Source organism: Vidua chalybeata, chromosome 8 (assembly GCF_026979565.1).
Source record: "Vidua chalybeata isolate OUT-0048 chromosome 8, bVidCha1 merged haplotype, whole genome shotgun sequence".
Taxonomy (NCBI): Eukaryota; Metazoa; Chordata; class Aves; order Passeriformes; family Viduidae; genus Vidua; species Vidua chalybeata.
This window is the reverse complement of record NC_071537.1, coordinates 1,283,317-1,290,816: the sequence shown is the minus strand read 5'-3', so window position 1 is coordinate 1,290,816 and position 7,500 is coordinate 1,283,317. Positions and strand designations below refer to the sequence as shown.

The 7,500-nt window shown below is 44.9% G+C and overlaps 1 protein-coding gene across 6 annotated transcripts in view; it reads right to left on the bottom strand.

Annotated features, from left to right (window-relative positions):
- The window catches only part of EBF3 (EBF transcription factor 3), a 120,934-nt gene that overhangs the window by 105,864 nt on the left and 7,570 nt on the right, over window positions 1-7,500 (bottom strand). The gene's annotated exons all lie outside the window — the stretch shown is intronic.

Sequence of the window (7,500 nt, the reverse complement as noted above, 5' to 3'; positions counted from 1 at the left end):
CCACCTCCAAAGGAAAGAATCAAAGTTTTGGTGGTGCATTTTCCTATCACTGACTTTCCTTCATCCCTGTGGAGCGCAGTGACCAGCAGACATCCAGCCATGACCACCCTGGGAAGTAGTGGGAGGCTGGAGCAGAGCTCTGGGATCGCTCCCTGAATCTCTTTGTACCTCCAGCTACTGAACTGTTAGTTTCCAGCAGGACAGCCTCACTGCAGTGCCCCTGATGGATCCCTCCATGGCTTAATAAGCCTGTTTGGATTAGCACAGGCAGCTCGCTGCCCACCAGCATCTCATGAAGCACAGAAGAACTGCACAAACATAAAGAGGAAATCCTAATCAAATTTGGATTGGTAAAGAGCATTCCTGACAATCCACACAATACCAAGACCAATTCAATTTTATTGGTTGTTATTCAAAAGAAAGGGCACTCATATCTCTCCTTTGTGCATTAATAACCTCTCTTCAACGAGAGGATTGGGATTTTTTTTTTGTCCAGATTGGGGTTTTTGATAGGGCTCCTTGTTTGCTTTACAACTAAACTGAAGGTTCTGTGCAGCCACGGGGCCAGGGAGCAAACCAAGTGTGTGGTGAAGATTTTCAGTGGTGAATTCACCTTTTAAATGAGAGCACCACACCCTCCATGCTGTCAAATTAACTTCTTCTCCTGCACATGTCGCAGGAAAATGAGCTTATCCCAGAAGCGTGGCTGGACCTTTGCTTTCTAATAACTCCTTCAGCTTCCAGGTTAATTTTTGTTCTGCTGTTCTTCCAACCTTTTTTTTTCCTTAGAAACTTTTACCAAGTGCAGCGGGAATTTGACATGGAAGCCCTTGTTTGTATTGCTACTTTCCCAAAGCCTCCTTAAACACTGCTGGAGGCTTAGGCCAGGTTTCTTTATTTCCTTTTCTATTTCTTTATCATTAAGGCCAAGGAGTTTTTGAGCGAGCAGGATCCCGCTAATCGCTTGCCCCAGCCCCCATGGCTTTGTTTCTGTCAAAATAGCTCCTTTCAGCGGCTGCAGAGCGAGCTGTCTGGGCAAATGAACTGCTCTTTCTCACCAGATGTGTAACCGTGTTTCGTCTTTCACGAGAGACAAGCTGGAGCCGACTCCTTCCGCTAGCTGGGCCTATGCTACATGTCTTACAACAACACAAATGTAAGCCCCTTCCTTTCCACACATGTTAAACTCATTTCCTAGTGAATTATTGGGAAAACACGGCGCTATCCTCGCCGCCGCGCGCGGATGCTGCAGTTCGCTCCCCGCGCCCCTGGCACGGGCGCCACGCCACCCTGGGCTCCGTGTCGTTTTGCTGGCTGTGAAACTTTTATTTTGCTCAAAGTACGACAGAATTTTTTAATCATTATTATTATTATTTATTAGGGTTTTTTTTTTTTTTAATTTGCCTCCAGCCCCGCCACCTGGAGATCTCCAAACCCTGTGGAGCAAACACCTTCCCTTTCTCCCAAACAAACGCTGTTTACACTCTGGATTTTCCATCTTGGAGAAATAAGGAGAGTTTGTTCAATAGCAAAATAAAACCTAGAACGGAGCCAGCTATGCTCTGGTAGAGCTGAGCTGATACACCGAGGAACCAGCAAGTTTTCCTCGGCTTAAAACATTAAAGAACCAAAACAGTTAACAGCAAACTCACATCTCGTAAAGCCCAGAGTGCCCCTCAGCCTGTAAAATTCCCCAGCTCCAGCTTCTTTTTTTTTTTTTTTTTTTTTTTCTTTCAGTTACATCTTTATTTTAACAGGGCATTAATAATGCCAGTATAAGGTTGTGTTGTACAGGTTTGACCACAACCGTTTTTGCGAGATTTGCTGTTAAGATAAACAAGCCGGCGGAGCTGCTCGGCTGGCAGCGGGACCCGCGTGAATGGCTCTCATTTTCCTGAGCTCCGCCGGGGCTGCCAAGCGCAGGTTGAGCTCCCGCGTCCCCTTCCCCTCGCCCCGCATGTCAATCACCCCCTGGCATCCCCGGTGACAATTTCCATCCTCCCAGCCTGGAATTTCCACCTCCTCCAGCCCGGCAGAGCACTCCCTCCTCAGCCCTGCGAGTAACCCAACACCGGGGCTGCTCCTACCCCCGGCCCCCCGAAATCTCTCTGCGTTAGCAACGGAGCCTTATTAAACCCATTTCTACCACTTTGTGTTTCACAGGTTGTTTTTTTTAATTATCTGCTGTCTGAGAGTAATTATTTACTTCCTGGAAGCTCACGTACCAGAACTCCGAGTTTGAAAGATTTTTCCATAACCTAATCCAATTCATCAAAGGCATCCTAACAAAATTACAGGCTCTGGCAGTATCTTTGCTTTTCACCTGATAAGGCTGCAGCAGAAGCCCGGGATGGTTTGTATCAGGGTCCCTCCTGGAGTATAGTTTTTGACAGCTTTGCTTAAATCCCTTCCCCCGCTTTTCCTCTCTCACAAAAGCACGGGATTTTATTATTCCCTCCTCCTAGAGCCGTGCGATGCTTTGGGCTTCAAATAATCAAGCATTAGACAGGGAGGGAAGCGGTGCAGGAGTCTCACCCAGCACGTTTGGGATTTCCTGGGGAACAATGCTCTGGAAGCCGTCTCCCAGCGCATCCCAGCATCCCAGGCATTCCCAGGATTTCCTGGGCTGCGGGCTGTGCTCCGGTTAGGAGCAGGGATTACGGGGGAGCGGTGTAAATGCTGTGACTCGGATGACCCGAGGGAAAGAAAGCCAAAGGGAGAAGGAAGCACATCCAAAGTCCTGGTTCTGGGGTGTGGGGGAGCTCGGAGGGGCTGAATTACAGAGATGGCTTTGATTTGCCATTTTTTGCTCTGTTTTTACGTACATTTGAAGCCCCGGCGTGTGCCGTGTCCTCGTTTGAACAGGTGAGAGGTGTTCATACCTGCACGCCTCAAGCCCCAATCCAGCTGCCCCTGTCTGCAAACAGATCCCTCGCAGCTAAACCCATTAATCTACAATAAACCACCTTCTTAAGGAGGAAAAAAAAATCAATGTCGGGTTCCTGATGGCAATTTTTTCCAGAACTGGTTACCCAGGAAAGTCGTAATTTTTTAATATACTCTGAACTTGGTAGCGCCAATAGGACGCTGAAAGCAAAAGAGCAGCTGAGCTATTTTAAGGTCTGTTCTTCCAGCAGTTTGGTGCACATCTTAAAGAAAAATAAGAATTAAAAAAAAAAAAAATGACACCAAACTGCTCTGTTTTCACTGCATTATGCAGATGAAATGACAAGTTGTCATTTAAGAAGTTAATAAACAGTCACCATTTTGCAGGTTATCCAAATGCTACTGAATAGAAAACCTTGGATCCCTAAATGATGTGTAATTAAAATTATTTTAAAAATCCTCCTTGACAGGCCAGGGCTTAGCCAAAATGTAAATGACATTAAAGAAGACAATGAATTTAATTTTATTTAATGTCCCTTTTTGCAGATCCTCATTTACATAGCATTTTTAACAAAAGCGTTGACCTTATAAATGCTGGCATTTGTACAGCTTCTGCAGAGTTGGATTTAATCATGCTTTCGCAAAGCCATAAGGGAAAAAGCTTTAAGTTCTCTGGTTGGATATGGAGTAGGAATAAAAACATTGGGACTGGTCAAATGTTTATCCTCCTTGCTTCTGAAAACAACCTGACAAGAAGATGTAAAGGTCTAGGGAATAACCCATTGCTGTTTGTAAGGCTTGGTAATAATCATACATAATCGTTTGGAAATATAGCTAATAAAAAATATAATGAGTGTTCAGCAAAATCGGCATTAGGCCCAAATTACATGATATTAATACTTGAACAGGTGCAGAAAGGCGCTTTAAATGAGGTAAATGAATAAAATGTCCCAGAGCACAACTGTGTGCACTGACAAAAAGTCAATCACATGAATAATTCAGCGGCCGGGACTGCCAGCAAAGGTCAGCGGCTCTCACCTTTGTGACGGGAAGTGAAAGGAAACGCTGCTGACGAAAATAAAAAAACCCTCGCCCTCCAGCCACCGCCGCCACCCCGCCGAAGGTGTAAACTTGGAGTAGGGAGGAATTAAAGCGCTGCACCGGCGAGCCGGCAGTAAAAATAAATAAATAAATAAATAAATAAATAAATAAATATTATAATTAGGGAAAAAAAAAAAAAAAAGAAAACACAACAGCTTGAACAGCCAAGTGGTTTAGGGAAAATAATCTGAAATTACAGTCAGGGAAAGGTTAAGGGGGGTGGCTACCAGCAATGTCAATTATCTCCCAAATCTGAGGTCAGGCAAAAGGTATTTTAAGAGCCTACGGGATTGAAATTTTGTAACAGCTGTTAAATATGACAAAACTTTTTATTCCCCCAAACTACAGCTATTCCAAACTCCGTATGAAAGAAATGGGATAAGCAGATGTCTGGCTTCCATACAGGAAAGTAGGACACACTTGGAATGATAAGTCTCCTAAACTCTATAGAATAATGCCAGATTTATTGGGGAGGGGGGTATTTACTGCCCACGGAGATGCCAGCGAGCAGTAGGGCTGTGATGGTGCCATCTGGAAACCCTCTGCCGAGCAGGCGCTGGCGATGCTCCGCCAGCGCTCCCGGCCCCGGCCCCGCGCTCCCGGCCCGGCCTCCGACCGCCACCGGCACCCGGCGGCCCCAGTTGGAGCCCCGGCCCTCGGGGACACCCCCAGGAAGGCAGCGAGAAGCCAAGGGTCTGGCTCTGAGCAGGAATTTCCATCCCTCCCCAGTGAAATATCTGCTGGTGGCACGGAGGAATGGCTCTAGCCCAGAGTGTGGTTTTGGTTTAGCAGTTCCAGCGGCATCCTGTAATCATTTGCAGCCCTTGGAATGTATGGGTGAAATAGGAGAGATTTATCTGTTCATAGTTGTGATATGTAGACAATGGGTGTTCCTAATGAGGAACATCTGCTTTTGTGTTTTCCCAGAAAACATTATTCCACTATGAAAATGATACTCCCATCCTTTTCAGCAACACCGCAAAGAAAATATGGGCCTTTTCCTTTCTTTTATTTGCTTTTCTTTGGGTCAATCTAATTTCCCAGGGACACTTTTTCTGTGGCATCTTTTTACTGACTGCGCTGCAATTTACGGTGGGTTTGTTCTTTAACATGTGAGGTACTGTGCTGGAGGAGCGGCCCCGAAATGCCAGCAGATACTTAAATGTGTACAGTAATAAAAGCCTCCCCGCTCAGCCGTGCTCCGTGAGAAACATCCCGGCGACGTAAATAAAAATTCCCAGTGAATTAAAAGGTCGCGGAGGCTCCTGACACCAAAAACCGCTTCCAAGGCCTCGGGTTTGGCTTTTACATTTCCAGCCCACTGCAGGATTCAAACATAGAATTACACAAGTTTATTTAAAATATCAGCACTGCTAATAAATTATTACTCCTGGGGTGCATAAGGGGTTTTTTTCCTTCTGTTTTTTGGGGTTTTTTTTAATCCCAGCGCATAAACAATTCCGACTATCACGGAGTCTCCTAGTGTGGGCTGGAAGAAATGGGTGGCCATAGATCTCAATTCAGGATTGAATTATTGGTTCATATCCTGAGGACAAATATGCCTTATCTGGTCAAAAGCTGCTAAATGTATCCGAAGGACAAAAGGATCTAGCGAAGCATATTGGATATAATTCTTTTTTTTTTTTTTTTCTTTTTAAGCCAACTACCCAAGCGACTCCACTTCCTATGGGAAACTGTAAATTGACCCCTAAATGTGATGGGGAAAGGTTGTTCCGTGATGCTCAAGAGGGAAATGCAAGCCTGAAATCCAACCCTGACAACAAATTTAGGCACCAGACTCCGAGCACATGGGTCGAGCGAATGTAAATATCGGGGATTTCAAATCCACCTCGGTGGTTCCAGAGGTCCGGAACCCCTCCTCCAGAGCTTCCTCCCAGCCACACTTCCCTCCTAGGTTTGCTGCAATTTGCTGGGAGCAAACATCACATCCCACAGTCCTTCAAAAACCCGGCTGGAGAGGCCACTCCGGCCTCTGCCGAGCTCCAGACTCTCTGCCATGAGAAGTGACAGCTCTCTTTAGGAGGCTAAAATCCATGCCATCCCCATAAAGCCCAAATCTTGAAAATTCCTAATGCAGAAGGTGATTAACATTGCCATAAAATTGTCCTATCTTTAAATTTAGAAGCACAGCAGATTTTTCATCAATAATTAAGATCACTTAAGCATTTATGCTAGGCATAAATGGAGTTTCAATCTTCCTTATTCAAATAAACATGATAAACCCATTAACCAAATGTTTTCTGATTTTTTTTTTTATCTCTTCTCATGCTGCTGGAATATCAAATGATCCCATAGTTCTGATAGTTTGGGGGAGGTATAAAAGCACTGGTGTTGGGTAGCTTGGCTCAGTTTTGCCAGGATAACCCTTCACACGACCGATACAAATTATCTCACAGCAACTCCAGGATGTTATTATGGAAACATCATCAGAATCCCTAAAAAGGTGATGTTTCGCCACGTTCTGGCACGTGCAAGGACCACAAACATCAACTCCTCCTGCATTTTGCAGTGGACACTCCAGAGGCATGAAAGGCTCCACAGCTCTGAACCAGAGTCCGACCAAGCACAGAAAAGCAAAATATTATTCTAATTTTCATTCCTGGTTAATTTTCCTCGCATTCTGCTGCAGTCACACTTTAATGCAATTCACCATTTACATCTGCAAAAGTCACACATCTCTCCAAAAAGAACTCTGCACAATGAACATGCCCGTAATCCAATAATAAAAGCTGTAACACGCTGCCTTGCATTTACTACGCCGCCAAGATTCCTCCACTTCCAACTATTTTTTAGCCAATAAAGCAGAAATAAATCCAGCTCGCGAGGCAACAACCCAGCACGATATGATTTCCATAGCTAAAACACTAAAGACAAATATAATTATATTGATTTTTTTTTTGTACTTGGGCTTCTATAAAGTGGTGAACTTGTTCTCAATTGCCTGACACAATCCCAGAGTGATGGCAACAACTGGTCAGCCCTATTTGATTACTAATAAGAGAGATGTCCCTTCTGTCAGATACCTCACATTCCCCACTAAGCAAACAGCTATTTCAGCTAGTTAAACATTAGCATTGCTCTCCACTGGTGGTGCATATTTCTTTAGGCTTAACTCAGGGAGTTTTCCAGGTTTAATTTTTCAGGCACTGGACAGCAAAGTTCATGATCAAAAGATAACTTTGTCCTGCGAGCTACTGAAACACAAGCCTTCTTCAAACCAGCCTAACCCTCTTCTTCACAAAACCGGTGTCGGGTGAACACTTCTCCATTTATTGCTCCAAGGAACCCATTTCAGCAGCCAGGCTCAACCCAAAACCGCCTTTCGCTGCTGCTACCGCATCGTCCGCACAAAAACCCGGCTTTTTCCGCTGCCCAAAACATCGTCTTTGCCATCAAAATCATTCCAAACCAGCTTTACCTTGCTTTGGCTGCAAATCTTTCTGGAAATGGGTTCTTTTGGAAATAAGGCCAGCGACAAACCAGACAAGAGGC